This window comes from Varanus komodoensis, unplaced genomic scaffold, assembly GCF_004798865.1.
Source record: "Varanus komodoensis strain SLA01 unplaced genomic scaffold, ASM479886v1 scaffold56, whole genome shotgun sequence".
Lineage (NCBI taxonomy): Eukaryota > Metazoa > Chordata > Lepidosauria > Squamata > Varanidae > Varanus > Varanus komodoensis.
The window spans coordinates 832,858-851,251 of record NW_025336169.1 but is presented as its reverse complement, the minus strand read 5'-3'; the positions used below and the strand labels follow the sequence as shown (position 1 = coordinate 851,251).

Sequence of the window (18,394 nt, the reverse complement as noted above, 5' to 3'; positions counted from 1 at the left end):
CTTTCTCTACCTTCCTAGTGCCTAGATGTGTATTTTCTCCCCACTCATCCGTGTCTTACTGTTCTCTCCAATCCCAGCCTCTAGTATAGGTATTCCTCCTCTTCCGCTCCTCCTTCTCCACATTCCTAGCCTCTGGCATTCTTACTTTCCTTCGCCTCCGAGCTCCTCTCAATATGTCTCCCCCTGCATTTCTTAAAGCCCTTACAACAGCTGTTACGTCAGACGTCTCTAGTTATGTGAGCCACGGCTACTGGGCAGTATACAAATGAATTAGATAGATAGATAGTTGTGTCTTCCTGGGACTATTTTGTGGTAATGATCACAGTAGTTCCTCAAATTCTCAAATGTGTCCATGGGTCAAAAAGGGTTTGGAGCCCTTGTATATTGGTCTCGGTCCACCAAACCAAGTTTTAAGTGCCTTTTAGCAGTAAGATGCCCACTGATCTGATTGTTAAGGTGTTTAATGAAATGAGAATTTGCCAGCAATCTGCAAGTGTCCTTTGGTTAAAATTGCTGTTAAATTTTGAATTCTTTAAAAGAGATGTTAGCATAAACTGCCTACATACAGTATTAAAATACTTATTTTCAACGCGGGTTTTTCCAAAGGCTTTCTCTTGATACAGTATCACATGAAGATATCAAGATATAAAGGCTACATCCAGAGAGGGCTGAAGTGAGACTGAACATAAAGAGGAGACTGGTCATGGAAAGTAAAAGGCATGCCATGCATACAGCATACCGAACTCAACCATTAACCATCGTCTTAGCTTCAAAAGCACAGTCTTTTCAAAGAGCCAGCCTAAAATCTGGGAATCAACATAACAATATAAAGCTAGGTTAATTTTTCTTTTTAGATTTTTTAAAAAATATTGCATAATCCACTTTGGTTTATCACCTTTAAGCAGCAGCAGTAGCCTATAATAAAAATCCATGAAGGCGTACCATGAACTAGCAAAGTCATTTAGGAACTAATTCATAAAACATGTGATCTTTGTAAGCAGGGCTTTGGGCTTGAACTTCTACGGAGCTCAGCTAGCTAGTCCAACGTACAGAGTACTGGATCATTATCAGCAGCGTGCTTCTCTTCATCGCTACTGCCTTGTGGTCTTCCAGTCCGTTCCCTGGTACAATTCAAAGGTTAGTCAAGCTGACTTGGTTGTTGCAAAGTTCATGCTATAGAAGATCATTCAGTTGCCACACGCTACTGATGAGTCAGTTTCTGAGATCAAGTTTATTTCTACAGAGGTGGCCCATCAGAAAACAAGTAATTAACAAAAGATATAAACAAAAACATAACATTTGTATAAACTTAACAGAATCCCAAATCATATAAACTTGCATTTCTGGATCACTAGGTAAAATAAGCACAAATTACACCAATCTGTATGACCTTAGATACACTCACACAAAATTCTGAAACTTCTTGGCAAAGGCAGCGATGTCCTACATGACTTTATTTACTAGCTCTAATTAGTATATTCAGAAAATACGCAGTCTTTGCAATCAGGTATCTTTCTTGCCCACAGAGCAAATAGTCTGCATTCCCATGAAACACCTCCACAAACAACTTTCTAAAATCTGACCCAAATTTTGTTCCTCTAGAAAATTATATAAAGGAAAATATAAAATAATATGCACAGGAACTTCTGCTTGTTTTGAATCACAGAGACAGGGTCACTGAGAATATGGCTTGTCCCAGCAAATTCAACTGAGCTGAATGAGATCTTAAGTCTCTATCAATCCTTTAAATAGCATGGGATATGGGGAATTCTTAGACATTGTCACTGCTGTAAAAACCTACATAGGTTCTCTGTCCATAGGTAAGGATACATCAGTCAAGTCTCTGCCTGAGAAATATCTTGGTGACTTCCATTCTGAATTTCTTTATATATAGAAAAAAACTGATTTTCACTGGAAAGGATGAAACATTATCTTCCCAAGAATTATTGTTCACTTCCTCAAAGGCAATCCTAACTGGGCACTAAGGTTAATTTTAACCATTATTTTACTTACAATTGCTTGTATGATTATTAGATAATGATAACTGTAATGATTATAAATATAATAATGTTTTATTATATATAAATCAACACGTACTGACAGGAGACAGCATGGGGGAACAGCAAACAATAACTAATTTTTTTTTGTCTGCCAGGTTTATGATTCAAGAGCACTATAGCTGAGCTCCATTCAAAAGACGTAGAATGAGTTTCCTATAATAAAATTCCAGTCTAGTGCTACCAAATGTCCGTATCTAGCGCTATTAAAATAGAAAGTGTAGTGTCTTATTGTGCCCATGTGCTCATGGATGTTCACAAAATAGGGCTTTCACAGTTCTAAAAATAACCCAAAAGCCAACAGATATGCTTGTTTTCGGAACAGGGCATGAGAATGAAACTTGCAGGAAGGAACTCCTCTTGGCTACTTCACTCTGAAAAGGAACGTTCCTGCTTATTGCCAGGGCTATTCTGAGAAGTGCAGCATCTCCACTCGGCAAAGGTTCACTGATATAAGTACAAAAGACTGCGTTGAGCAACCACAGTGGATTCGGCCTTTCTGTGATCTACCTAAGCTGTGTCCGATCCAGCTATCTGACTGTGGAAACAAACATCCCAGGTATTGCATGTGCTCAGTTTGTATCCCAAGCAATTCCCAAAGAGGGTTTAAGCTTCTAAAGATTTTGGTCTTTTGATAGTTAGGATGCAAGTCTTCATCTCTACATTTACCAAAGACCTGAAGACAACTTCCACACCAATCTACATTAAAGAAATCAGTATTAACATCCGGACATAAAAGAATAGCAATATTTTTATTACTTTTCTGCATGGGAACTACTGGAAGCGAGAAAGGAGAGAAACTACATCTCGTGTGTGTGTGAGAGAGAGAGGTGGTGGGGGGGGAGTGTTCAAAAGCAGGATAACAAGAGGAATCCCAGGAGAATATCAGCTTTATCTTTAAAAGAGATGTTAGCATAAACTGCCTACGTACAGTATTAAAATACTTATTTTCAACTCGGGTTTTTCCAAAGGCTTTCTCTTGATACAGTATCACATGAAGATATCAAGATATAAAGGCTACATGCAGAGCCTGGCTGCAATTTACTCTATACTTCTGTTTACCTTTGTAGCAACATCAGTTGTAAATCTAGCAGACTGGAAGCCAGCTCACGAAGATGCCAATAGATTAGCAGTTACCACGCAACTTAATTAGAAGCTGTCCAGCACAGAATTTCCCAGAAAGTACACTAACAAGCCCATAGTTATCTGGACTTTCTGTTCCACATTTTTTATACAGGGACCAGTAATGCCTCCTTCCACATGACTACATTTTTTCCTGACCTGAATGAATATGAAGAAGGAAGCCAGTTCTGCTGCCTACCATTCAATAAACACCATGAACAAACAGGCTGAGAAATATTTTCCCAGGGACTATAATATCAGTGATTTTGTGTGCTCCTTGTCACGAACAGCCATTCACCAACAGATTCCACCAACCCAGGGAGCACATCAACCAGTTCAACATCATTCCCACCATCCAAAAAGTCTTTCCACTATTTTTTTGTAATATGTTGTGAGATCATAACTCTCCAGTGCTTGCACCAAGCGTTCAAGGCATCCAAGCATTCAAACCTCCTATGAAACCGCTTCATCAAATTTCCTTAAAAAGTGAGGAAATGCACAATCACATCTTGCTTGCACAGAGAGCAAAGTTCCATGAGATCAAAGATTACGGTTCCTTCTTTAGAGCCACCATGTGTCTGACCAGAGATTACTCCTACATGAATGGTTCTAATATATAAAACCATTTTCCAGAGATTCCCCCCTCCCGCAGCTCTTCCCCTTTCTTCATAGGTGAGCCCTCTTCAGAACACCACCCGCCTAATCTAGATACCAGTAAGACAACCATCCTTCTTGCCCTGCTGTTGTTATGTACCATCAAGTCATCTCCAACTTATGGAGACCCAATCAGGTCCAGGGCACCAGCCTAGCTGTTCTTGCTGCCCAATAGCATCTTGATATCTCCTTTACTGGCCACAGCTACTGATGCGAATATCCACCTGGAATCTGGCCCTCTTGCACTCACTGGACTTCTTCCCCTGCTCAGACCTCTTCTTTGCACTGAGTTATTCTTCTGCACATCATGGGCACATAAGCAGAACTCACCTGCATAGCACGCATACGGCCAGCCTCACTTAGTTAAACCAAAACATCTGTGAGATGCTACGCAATAGGTGGACTCCCTTCCTGCCAGACACTCACTCTACTCAAGTCAGGCTTAGGCACAGAGCAAAAGCGCAGGAGTCCAGGAAGCCAAGACAAGAAAAGCCAGCTAATTCCCATCCCAAGACCAGATAACTCGCACATCAGAGCAGCTTTTAATTCCTCCTATTTGGGACCCACTATTCTAAAGGGACTGCAGGTGGCGCAGTGGTTTAAACCGCTGTGCTGCTGGGCTGGGTGATCGAAAGGTCACCGGTTCGAATCTGCACAACGGGGTGAGTTCCCGTTGCTCCGTCCCAGCTCCTGCCAACCTTGCAGTTCGAAAGCATGCAAATGCAAGTAGATGAAAAGGTACCACTGCGGTGGGCAGGTAACAGCGTTCTGTGCACTTTGGTGTTTAGTCATGCCGGCCACATGACCACGGAGACTGTCTGCGGACAAGCGCTGGCTCCCTTGTCTAGGAAACGGAGATGAGCACTGCCCCCTAGAGTCAGGCATGGCTGGATGTAACGTCAAGGGGAAACCTTTACCTTTACCTTTATTCTAAAGGAGAATTCTATTAATTCCTCCTATTTGGGACCCACTAACCTAGACCCACCATTCTATACAATACCAAGAATGCCGTAGCTTCCTACAATACCTTCTCCCTGTCTGGAAGCATTTTAAGGAGTCAGACCTTGGTAAAAGCACTGCTGTCCATAACTGAAGGCAGAGGATGCAATTCACACGTCTACCAGTATCAGACCTGTTCCTTTTGGTGTCTAGAAAATCTGTCAAGAGTGTAAGAACTATGAAATTAAAATATCAAAATCCAGCACCTGGATTAGATAGATTCTCAGCATAATTTTATAAAACTTTTCTTGACACCTTGTTGACTCCACCACATAAATTTAACAAATGTCCAAGAAAGCTGATATATAGAAGGATGTAAAGATTACTATAATACCTAAGGAAAGACCCCTAACTCAGTTGTGTCTTACCAGCTTGTATTTCTATTAAACCAGGTTTATGAAAGAACAGCCTTGATACAAATGCAATAAGGCTGTAAAAGTGATGTCTGTAGCTATCCCTCTATATCACACAGGGTTTGTGTATGGGAAGTTTATGTATGACAGTATCAGCAGAACCTTTAATTTACTTAGGACACAGCCCTATGGGCTCCACTCCCAGTAGACAGATGGCTTCAAGTCCAGAGTCCACTAAATGCACCACAGGCAACAGACGGATAGGTGAGAAGAGGACAGAGTCAATTTTGCCCCTGTTTTTTGCTTAAAATTAAAACAAACAAACAGATTGGCTTTTAAGCCCAACTAGCTAACTTACCTTTTGATGGGTGGGTAGGAGGGATTGGTGAGGCTATAAGATTCTCCATATCCCAGCTTCTTTTCACCTCCCTACACACCAGCACCCCCTTTTTATTCCTTTCCAATTTTTCTTGCAAGATCATAGTTACAGTAATATTTATTGTACCCATAGCGCTGTCAATGGGGGCAGAGGAGATTGGCAACCCAAACGATGTCTAGGGGGCATAAGATTGCTCTCTTGATTATTGTCAGATTTAGCTTTTTCAGATACAGAAAAGGCATTTGATCAACTAGAGTGTGCCTATTTGCATATTGTACTCTTCTTGAGAAAATAGGGATAGGAACCTTTTCTGAGCTATATAAAAGATATTTGTTTCTATCAATTAATAGTAAGAATTCAAAGAACATTAAGAGTAATTGGGATACAAGACAAGAACATCAACTCTGGACCTTACTTTTGTAATGGTAAATAAATCTCTTGGAATTACAATTCAAGTTTAAAAAGTTAAGAAGTTAGTGCATGATCATTCAATTTTAAGTTGATCGTTGATGCTGAACATATATGTGCTTGATTTAACCAATGGTGTTCTGTCCAGAGCTTAAAACTGCTAGTGATTTTTGGAATGATCTCAGGATGTAAAATAATTCCACAAAATGGAGATCATTTAAATGTTGCTCAAAAAAAATTAAAGGTATCTTGAGTTCAAAGGATGAGACAAAATGGACAAAAACAATGGTAAGATATGCAGGGGCCTGGTTATTTGCAAATGGGCATGCTCTTTTTTATCTCTATTATGTGACACTGATGCCAGAATTCCAAAACAAATTAACTAGGATATAAAATGTATATACCATTGATGCATGCTAGAGTTATTGAGATCAGAGAGCCAATTGTGAGCATATTTAGTTGAAAGCTTGCAACATTTCAGGATAATGTATATATCAGTGTATATATCAGTTTCACTGATGGTACATGTGTCTATACCCTTAGATCCCCCACAAAATTTTGTTAGGTTATTTAAAGCAGTTTGGTTTAGACCAAAGTATTGAGCTACATCTTTATTAACCACTGCAAGCATTTGGGGGGGGGGGGGCAATACCCATGCCTGTCCTCTAGCTTACAGAACAACCCTATAATCCCTAGAGAACATCTAGGGGACCAGGGAATTCTTCACATTCTGAGATCCAGTGTCAGCAGGAAGCCCTGCCTGTTTCTCTGAGTCCATAAGGTTGACCTCAGAACAGAGGTAAAGACAGCATTTTGGAATCAGGAAAAAGAAAAGACTGCTGTGCAATGATGTATATGCTATACCTTGGCAGCACTCCAGCCTCTTTCCCTCCCCATCCAAAGCACCAAAGTTAGATAGCCAAAATCAGTTTCCTAGCAGACCTGCTGGCAAAAGGAGCAGGGTGGCAAAGATCAACTCCACAGTCCTCCTGTCCTGCCTAAAAGGCCCATGATCCTTCAAGCTCGGAGGCTTCTGGGCATTCCCCTTGGACTGCACCCTTAGAGAAGCATTAATGAAAGTCTGGAAAGTTGCAGAACTGATAAAATGAATAAGCACACAGGAAAAGCCCTGCCGGATCAGACCCAAGGTGCATCCAGGCCAGCCCTCCGTCCACACGGTGGCCAACCAGCTGCCCCCAGGATCCCCCAAGCAGGGTGGGTGCAAGACCTCCCCCTGCCCACGGTCCTCAGCAAGTGGTCTATGTAGGCATGTCACCTCTGATAAAGGAGGTGGCACATACCCAGTGGTTACAGGGTTCAAAGCTCCACCAAAAAAGCTAGCATTTAATATTATCTGGTCTCCTTTCATTTATTTTATGAAAGGAATTTAGAATCTGTATACTGATAAGTATAACCACTGTAAGATTGTATTTATTATTGCTGTTTTTTTATATTTATATTGTGTGCATAAACACAGGCAACTAGAATGCTAAAATCTTTTACTAGGTGTATACAATTTAGTCAATACTATGTTTAGTATTGAGTACACATATATGTGGAATTTACCATGTGTTTTTAAGAAAATCTACTTTTTACATCATTCATCACAGCATTTTCCCCAATATCTACAGCTGTCTTTCTAAATCCACATATCTGTCTTAATTTATTTCTATTTGCTTTGAATTGTATTATTGTATTTTATTAATTGCAGCCAGAGTGGGTCATCAATTTATTTATGCTGTTAGCTGTCCAGAGACGTTAATAATTGGACAGCATACAAATTTTATAAATAAATAAAATATATATTTGTTTCCTTATGTTTTGCATTATTTGTTTCCCCCACCATCACAGCTACCTCCCAAAATCTGAACCACAAGTACTTTATATTGGAGACATCTCTATCTTTCTACTTTTTCTGCAGAGATAACATCTACTGGAAATTTAAAATTGACTGACCAGGTCTATTTACCCAAAAGGCTACCTCAATTCATAGATGATAGATACACACATTTCACTTGAAAGATATTATTTATTATTGTATCATTTCCATTCTGAATTATGCCTAGATTTTCATTCTGTATGGAATTCATTCTGCAGTAGTAATACACCCCCACTTTCCAAGGGAAGAGCAGCCAGTGACTCAGCAATCGGTGTTACAAGAATTCCTCTATTGACAGTCTTCTCTTGCAAGGGAAGCAATACTGTTGGTCTTTACACAACTTTGAGAAGAAAGAAAACTGTCTTTCCCTGAATATTTCTCTCACACATATGCAATAACCTCATCACAACATGTGCTGCAAAAGCAAATGTTTGCAGCTCTACTTCTCACAAAAAAATACAACTACAACCATCAACACACGACACAAGCCAAAGGTTAGAGTTTATTTGCTGTGCTCAAACAACAGTAAAACCTAACCAAAACTAAGTATTTAGTTGGGCACATAAGTCCCAAATTAAAACACACATACACACCCCAAAATTATCCACCAAGAGAAAAAAAAAGTTAGTCAATGTCCTTAACAGAACCAACCAAAATGCCACAGAAGGTTTGATTCACCAGAACTCTTCACCAGGTTAAAAGGTACAAACCAAATGAACAAAAAAGCGAACAAACACAGAACTGAGAATAGAAACAAAGAGGGCAAATTCGTAGCCAGACTGTAAAGCCCGCCATTTAAGACCCAGTCTCAGAATGCAGATATGCAGACTGAATGACTCATTGGCAGTCTGACGAAGATTTCTAGGCATTTTCATTGATCCTAATACTGTGAAACTGTAGGCTTTTAATGCTTAATTTTTAAAGCCCTACAGATTCCCACGCATAATGCCACAAGAGGCCATCCCTACAGGTGCTAGTGTTGCATAATATTCCCATATAAAGCTCAGTGAGTTTTGCATTGTACCTTATTGCATTGTACCAACATTTTGAGGACAGACTCCAAGAGCAAATTAACACACCAGAGAACACTACAGAACAGGTTTGGGCAACCTGTGTCCCTTTCGAGCACTGATCCTACTAGCAGCCCATGGCCAGGCTGACTGGGGCAGAGGGCATGCTGGATCCGGCATCCAGTCCAGCGTTTTCTTCATACTGTTAGAAAAGCAGCTGCCTGCAGGAAACTCACGAGTAAGACAGCATCCTCTCACCTACCTCTCCCAGCAACTCCCAGTATGTAGGCACCTTGGCTTTAATACTGCCATTGACAGCCACCAAGTAACCACTGATAGCCTCCTTTAAAAGGGATTCAAATTGGTGGCCATCTGTACTTGTGAAAGTGAATTCCATGGTTTAACTATGTGTTGTGTACGGAAGTCCTTTTATCCGTCCTGATTCTGCAACCAGTTGGCTTCATGGGAAGACCCTGTTTTCCCATATTAAAGGGAGAAAAATGGGGTGACCAGAATTGTACACAATATCCTAAGTGTGGTCACAGCCGAGATTTGATTTCTTCCCAATTGTTGCCCCACACGAAATTTGCCTTGTTCACTGCACCCTGGGGAGACATTGGGTTATAATTCAAAATCTCTAAAGGATTCCAGGTCACTTACCCCTAATATAGAAATACAGTACTATCCAGAGAACTTGCTGCAAAGCCATAATTCAGGATGTTTCTTTGTCAGAATTAGATTTTGAAGGAAAACAAGAAAAGCTGCTCTTTCAGCATATGTTTCTAGTACACTTTTCACTTTAGAACTATTACTGTTCTAAGCTGGCAATTAGCTAAAAAGAGGGCTTGAGATATCAAACAAATGTTACACAAAAGAACTGGAAAACTCTTTGGCTGCATACTAACAAATATAGCAGGCACTCCCTTCTCTATTAAGTTAAAGTACTCAAAGCTATCCTCACAAAGAGAGGGCAGAAGAGATAAAGAAGATCAGGATGTGTTATGGTTGAAAGAATGACAAAGGGAACTGAGGCTATTCAATAGCTGCATCCTAAGGGAATTTCACTATGCAAAGGCAAGGAGATCTAACACGAGCATACTGACAAATAAAGCAGTTACGCCCCTTAATATCCCAGTGTATAACACACACATCCCGAAAAGATCATGCACACCTGCTTCCTGATAGAGGAGGATGTTGTCAGAGCAAGAATGTCATGGAATAGCGACACTGCCAGGTAAAGCAGCAGGAAAAATAAGTTAACACATTCCTTTGTCAGGATCAGAATCGGTATTAAAGTGCGCTTAAGAACCATGCGCTGAATTTTCAGTGATGTGCAGCGCAATCCTATGCCAGTTTACTGAGCAGTACGAGCTCTTACCTTCAGTGAGGCCTATTCCCCCTAAAACGTTTTTAAAGGGTCACAGGGCAAAGCTCAGGTTTGTGGCATCTATTTTGTTTTGGGTTTTGTTTAAGTAGAAGGCAGAGGACTACCATCCAGAGCCAGACACAAATAGGTGTCACAAGTGAGCAACACAGTCAGTTACCTACCGCACCCCACGACTACACCTAAGTTATGATAGGTCAGGGATGTTACCATAATGCTCCAAATCCAGTCAGGTCCAAAGCTGGTCCAAAGAAGCCAGTTTCGTAAGTGAGGAATAAACAATAGGAAAAAAAAAAGAATATAACATATAAATTGGAATGGGCAACCTTTCTAACCCCGAAGGTCATGTGCAGCACCAGTCAGTGGGTCACAGGCCAGACAGGGCAAATTTGGAGTTGCTGGCAGAGGAGAAGGCTAAGGCTGCTCTGGCCACCGGTGGCCCTAACTGAACCACACAGAAAAACACAACAACCTGGTTCAGAGTTGCTTGAAGAGAGGAAGTGAAAGTTTCCTTATACCCTCAGTAAGCTTTTATATATATGTATGTACATATATATAAAACTCACTTTTGTTGCCAGCAATTTAGACATTAATGGCTGTGTGTTGAGTTATTTTGAAGGGACAGCAAATTTACACTGTTATACAAGCTGTATACTCACTACTTTACATTGTAGCAAAGTGTTATTTCTTCAGGGTTGTCACATGAAAAGTTATAATAAAATATTTACAAAATGTGAGGGGTGTACTCACTTCTGTGTTATACTCGGTGATATACTCTGTGTGTGTGTGTGTGTGTGTGTGTGTGTGTGTGTGTGTGTTAATATAAACATGAACCTGGGAAAAACACAGAAACAACACAACAACCTGGTTCAGAGTTGCTTGAGGAGAGGAAGCAAAAGGTTCCTTATACCCTCAGTAAGCTTTATTGTGTGTGTGTGTGTGTGTGTGTGTGTGTGCGCGCGCGCGCGCACGCACGCACGCGCGTGTAAGAGAATGAACACACTGGGGCTAATGTGGTGCACATATACCAAACCATTTGATTCCTGTTTTGAAAGTAAGCCACTTCCACCAATAAAATCCCCACAGTTCAGTGAAATTCTTATTATTTAGTCATACAAAAACTATTAATAAACAGTTATTAATAAACAGTTATTAATAGTTAATGACAACGTTAGAGCTTTGTTGCATCTTGCAAAATGTACTCCATTTAGTGAATTATGGTCACTCAAATTAAATCTTAGGCTACATGAACACAACTTGCAATCCAAATATGATTTCAGACACGAATTATAGAATCTCTGAACACTAATATTAGAGTGTTAACACTTAAATACACATCTCTTAACACTTAAGTCAGTCCCTAAGTCATAAAAGCAAATGTTCAACAAAGCTGATGTACTGTTCATTAAAACTCTTGAAAATGCCACACTTGTCTGAAGCTTTAATTTCCCGGTGCAGTAACTATATTCTCCCTTAAACGGCTTATAAAAACGTTGCAAGCCAGCATGTTTTCCGAGGTCAACACAGATCAAAAATGCAGGAACCAAAGAAAGTTGACACTATAAGCATGCTACTTGCTCTCAGAGATAGTATCACAGGCTTAATGCCCTCCAGGCTTAGAATTTCTTATTCATGCGCCCAAAGAAATTCAGAGTGGCAGAATGGGACAGGACAGCAAGACAAGGTGAGAGATGGCGGATAAGAGGTTTGCTAAGATTTGTTTCTCTTTCTCTGCCTCAGGTTTTTAAAAGCACATATTAATGCACCATACTTTCCGAGAGATAATGAAGCAGAACAGTGCATCTTAGTACCTTCAGCAGGCGTGCCAAAGCATGGCTTATGGGCCACGGGTGCACCCTACACAGGACTTTCAAGATGCAGAGTATGATATGCCCACTGAGCTGGGCTATATGACCCCATTTAAGGCAGCTTCCTATGCTTCCATGAAGGGGGGGGGGGAGTTCTAGTCCACGCTGCCCTCGCCATGACAGAGCAGGTCTTCACCTGGATTCTAACCTGTGTTCAATCAGATCCTTCCCCTGTTTTTCCTCTAATGGCACTCTAGCCTTCATCCCTCCTGTCTGCTTATCTGTAGCCCCCTGTCAAACAAGGGAGCCAACCTGCCTCCATGAAGGGGCAGAGAAGGGTGTTTCGGAATATTGTCAACTGCTGTTTCCACATCCCACACATCAGCCGGGCCTTCAACAGCGGAACCAAGAGTGGAGGCTGGGAAAGGCTCAACATTCAAGAAACCGCCAGGTGCCTGGGGCAAACCACGCTAACCTGTTGACAGTACGGGATCATTTGCCCGTGCTTCAGTGTTCCTGATCTACAAGGAAAGGGGGCATCTTTTACATCAAGAGAGGACTGAATAGTTACCCAGCGGCTCATCCTAAAGCAATGCATGCATGCACTCATTTCTCGTGTTGGCACTGTCTGCCAAGCCACCCTTCGCCAACTAAGAAACTCACAGGATTTGGGCAAAGTGCTTTTTAAAGGTTTCTATAGCCACTGAGGTCTGAAAAACAGAGGTTCTTTCCTCAAGCACCTTGGCTGCCCATTTTAAGTGCCTGGAGGGGAAAAAGCAGCCTAAAGCGACTTCTTGTGACACTGTGAATTCTGCTTCCTTCAAGCTCATCGGGATTCTGCAGCATTTCCATCCCAGTAAGTGCAGTGGATTGTAGCAGATTCCACCCATCCATTTCGGGGGGGGGGGGGGCGGAGGGGAGTAGCACATTTTCAAGTAATTTGTGCAAATTTCAGACGGTCTCTTGAAATTTGTGCAAATGGTGCCATAATTCTTAAATGTTTTTATGGCCAATCTTGTGCAAGTGCACATCAGTGCAAGTCTGCTTGTCCGCTTTACAGCCCCACAAAGGCAGATTCCCCTCCTGTAAATATCCTTGTCAGTTTCATTCTCTCCACACACTTTGTCATTTAGCCCAACAGGGCCGTATTTCATCCCCACTTTGGCAGTTCCCACTTGAAAGCGAGCAGGGGAAAATGGCTCTGCTAGTGGAAACAAAGCAGCACATGGGAAGGATGAAACTGACCGGCATGATGGGAATATCTGTAGGGCTACATAGCGGGCACAGGGGCTTGCAAGTGCACTCGCACAAGGCTGGTAATTTTTTAAAGAAATTAAAATGACACAAGTTACAAGAAATTCAAGATTTCCTGCAGCCAAAACTGCACGAAGTGTTGCTGTTTTTGGTTTTTAAATCCATGTATTGGCTCGATTCACTACAGGTCGCGTTAATGTCGGAGGGGTGGAAACAGACCAAATTCTGCAGGGCAGAACTAGAAAAATCCATTCCCACGAAATGGAAACCTCATACATTCCTATTTCTTGCTATTCACCCTGAGCATGAATGGAGAAAATTGGGGAACCAGGTTAAGGGCCAGATGAGAACTACTTCACATCTGGACAGGGCACCAGGAAACCACCAATGTGCCAAATTATGTACAACAACATATAGTTCATAGTTCACAGATATTTTCATACTTAATGGTACTGGAACAAGGAATTAAATTTAAGAGAAGGCAGCTTAGAAGGAGCACCAGCAAGTAGTCACTGTTTATTCATGTGGGAAGCCTACAGCATACAGTTCCACAGTGTTAACAAAAACTAGGTCCTCCTGAGAATTTTTAACCAACATTGTTTGATTACTACCAACCTCAGGCTTGAGATAAAAGTCAATTACTTAAATAAAAATGTTTTCTATCAAACAAAGGAAGCATGGACTGAAAGACTGCTTAAAATTAAAATAGCTGAATCCCCTTAATCGATGAGTTATAAAATGCATACAGGCAGGATTCCAACCATAGACCTGGAAATTTATTGGGGAAGAACAGCTCTAAGGAAGTAAACCAGATGATGTCCCCAAAGTGCTTAACTAAAGCACCAATGCATGTTTCATCAATGCGCATTTTATACAGCATTATCACTTATTTAATAGAAATATCTTCATTTCATGTCATATAAACAACACAATAGGCTAATTTGCATAATCAAAAGCCCAGCATGGCTTTATTTAGGTCCTGTTGGGCTGTGGCACAGAAGAACAGACATTCTGAATATTCAAGCTGAAATCAGCTTGTCATGATGTCTGAACCCAGTGAGGTGGTTTGCTGGCTTCAGTGATAAACCATCAACAATGTTAAAAAAGCACATGGGTTTTCACTGGTTTGCCAACAAAAGCAGCAATCCAGCTTCACCAGGTTCGGATGATACAACAAGCAGGCTGCAGCTTATAGTCCAATTTTGCCCAACAAATATCACAACCCATCACTGCTAAAATAAGCCCCTGGGGGCTGCGGTGATTATGCAATAGATCAATATGATCTTTTAAAGATATCATATTCTCAAAGAAAAAAGAAGTGATTTGTGTGGGCTGGGATGGGGGAGAGAGATCCATCTGAGAATTAATGGTATTGATGGCAAAGCTATGAATCCACAAGTGAAAAAACATAATGTAGCAAATCAGTCAGTCACACCGATTTTGAGATTGCAATCAGTATTAGAAAAAGCACTGTGCTTCAACAGCAAAAGGTGCGGTGGAAGAAAGAATTCCAACACACTCTTAATTGTAATTCCCAATGGAGAAGATACTGGTAAAATGTTATTCCACAACCTTGAATCTTTTTGTTCAAAGCCAGTAACTATGCACATATCTCCATATTTAAACATGATAATATTAAAACGCTTAAAAATAATCAGGTCCTAAACATTCTTAGATCATGATTATTCCTGCTCATCTTCCTACAGCATGCTGCATTTTCATCATATTAAGCTTGTTAAAAAGTTGCTTTGACAAAGCAACATCATGTTTTATTATCTGCTTAGTAATACCAGCTAAGATCACTTTATTGTTTTACTGAAGTTAATAGCATTACTCCCATATTTTAATAACCCTAGATTGACACAAACCTGCTGGATACCATCCAGAGTTCCAAACATAAAGGAGCCCAATACAAACTTTGTGAGAACTGGGAAATGAATTTTCTATTAGAGATCTGTGGTATTTAGAAATCAATCTAGAGTAGCTTTAACCTTTACAAAGCTTAGCCTATAGGTAAATAGTAACTGCTGTCATTTAAAAAAATAACAGCAGCAGCAAATTAGTATTTACAAACCATTTCCATTGTATGTCATACTAATCATTTCATATTTGTTAACAATACTGTATTTAAGTGAACTGTTGAAACAAATTATCACAAATAGTTAATTCCTAGTAACAAAAGCATTGGCTCACACACAAATGTAGCACAAATTAAGATCAGAAGAATATACAAGTTTTTTATTTTGCTGCTCAAGTCAAGAATCCATTAGTGTGTTTTCTCCATGGTGGCAGAAACCATATGCTTGGTTGCATAGAAAAAACCTAAAGCACTTGGAATTAGCAACTGCAGCATGGCTGCCCTTTGTTTCCATATGCTCAGTATCAGTGCAATGAAAAACTTTACCAAGGTTGAGAGACGCCAATTGATTTATATAGTACATCGTAGGTGCCTTGTAGTTCGAACGACTCTAAATTCGAACAAGCCAGTGTTTGAATGTTACAGTTGAGATTAAAATCTCTTCAAAGTTTGCGCAATGCTTCTAAGTGTGTTCACAGTGGAAAAAGTGTGGCTGCTGCGTAAACATCATCAGTTGTGCTGCGTAAACATCATCAGTTGTGCGCCCAAATCGTCTCTCACTGGGAAAGGCTCTCTTGGGTCTGTGCCTTTTCATCGCATGCCTTTCGATCCTTTCCAGTGCCTTTTCGGTGACTGCCTTCCTGATCATTCTCACTGCCTTTTAACTGCCTGCCTTCCCGATGGTTCTCACTGCCTTTTAACTGCCTGCCTTCTCGATCGTTCTCACTGCCTTTTCGATTCTTTTCTGCTTCACCACTCCTCATTAAAAAATTTAGATAGTAAAAGCAATTAACATTTGAGTATACGGTACCATACATATTTACATATTTCATTTTTTATCTTTAATTATATGTATTTGCTCTTTAAGTTTGTCAAGATGGGTATTGTTTGGGGTCTGGGAACAGATTAATTCACTTTCCATTATTTCCAATGGGGAACACTGCTTCGGACTTCAAACGATTCAGAGTTCAAACAGCCTCCTGAAACGAATTAAGTTCGAAGTATGAGGCGCCATGAGGTAAAATGCTGGTGATCCTATGCATCCTTGGATAACTATAATGCTTCGCTGACTTTAATTATACTTACTTCTATGTAAAGGACCAGAGCATATAGCATATTTCTTCAATAAGAGGAGGACCCCATTTCAAATAAGTACTGTAGCAATCCCATAAAGTTATTACAAAAGCAGTTTTAAACACAAATCCAATGGAATATTGTTTTTAGAAATAAGAACGCTTTTAAGGTAAATTTGGCCACTTATGTTCAGGCAGTAACATTTTAAAAGGCCAATTAGGATAAAAGCAGCTGTTAAATTACAGTTTCAACATACTTGATACATTAAATTATTTTCAGTCTTTAATTCTAAACACCCATTAGGAGGGACACCCCATAGAAACCAGTTAGCCTGACTTCTGAATCATCATGCATAGAACTGGGCTAAACCCCAATTCCAAATATGTTTTATGGAAGCCAGCCCCGTTGCTTCTTCTCCACAACTTCTATTTCTTCTTCTATTTAAGAAGAAGAAACACTGGACACAACTGGACTTATTCTAAAACAAATACTAAACATAAGTTCAAGCATGTTAAATCTCTTCAGATTTCCAACCTAATGCGCATGAACATACGCACCCCATAACCACCGTGAAGCTAACTGTGGATCGCTCCATTCTTGTCTACAGTTATTCCATTCCTGTTGCTTTGTTTGTTACCAGGTTTGCTTTTCAAATTGAAAATATGATGAAGCTGTCAGCAGTTGAATCTGCCAGCCCATCAAACTGTACACAGTAAAACAATGAGTAAGCGAGGGTGCTTAAATGATGGGCTGGCAGATTCAATGATGGGCTCCCATGGTCCTGATAAAAATTTGGGCAACAACCTTACCAAGCCCAAATGATTTGCAAAATCAGAGACACAGCAATGAAAATGAGAACAAACATTAGCTACACATCTCAGTATTTAAAGAAAAAAGTAGGCTTTTCCCTCTATTGTGAAGCATTGTTCTAGAAAAAAATTATCTAAAAATACAAGCTGTAATTTCTAGGTCAATCAGGTAGAGAAGGGCAATAGTAACAAAATGTAGTTCAGTATTATATAGACTGACAATATAATATTCTGGCTGCATATACTCTAGATAAACAAACTTCAATATTTTTGAGTTTGGAATCCTTTCAATATTTTACCATATTCCCTTTGTTCTTAATCTCCCCCATTCTACTCTTCATTTTAAGAAGACACATCATAGATTGAAGAGCAACTGCGTTCTATCCTGACAGCGTAAGGCCAATGCTATTTCAGGCAAACAACCTGGAGTTCCCTCATTTAAATCTGCTTTAAAGGTATTTCCAAACACACCCCAAAGGAAGATACGAATGTACTGTGAGCACTAATTCTAGCGCTCAGCATCCCTCCTCTTACACTAAATTACACTTAGTTTAACCTGGGCTATTAGTTACCCTTTCAAATATAAACAAAATAATGTCTTAAATAAACATACACCCCATGGGGCAGCTCACCAGGCAAAGACCCACCACACAAGACCTCTTTTTCACCTGCTTGCCAGAAAAGTTGAACTGCAAAAGCATCGAGAGCTACTTAGAAAACAACTAACAACTTATTCAAGTTCAGCTGACCTTCCCTGAAAAGATCCATAGGTAGCTGCCAGTCTCAACAGCTGACCCTTTCAGAGCAAAGTGAAAGTTGTCAATTACCACTCTAAGGACAAGACTCAATAAAAACGGGGTGTGGGGGGGGAAGCAGCCTTTCTTCTCAGACTCCAGCAAAAGCTGCAGTTTGGGCTGGAAAGCCGGGCTGGCGGAGGGCTGTTTGTTGCTCCCCTGCCAGCGACCAGCGACACCGGAGAAGCCAGGCTGCAAAAGCGTTTGAGGGATGCTAGAGTGCTGCGGGTGCGAATTCTGCTCCGCGGCACGACCCGCTTCAGGGGGAGTTACGAAAGAAAGAAAGAAGCCAAGAAAGAAAGAAAGAAAGAAAGAAAGAAAGAAAGAAAGAAA

At 40.5% G+C, this 18,394-nt stretch overlaps 1 protein-coding gene across 3 annotated transcripts in view; it reads right to left on the bottom strand.

Moving 5' to 3' along the window:
• MED13L (mediator complex subunit 13L) overlaps window positions 1–18,394 on the bottom strand; it is a 198,360-nt gene that overhangs the window by 179,070 nt on the left and 896 nt on the right. The gene's annotated exons all lie outside the window — the stretch shown is intronic.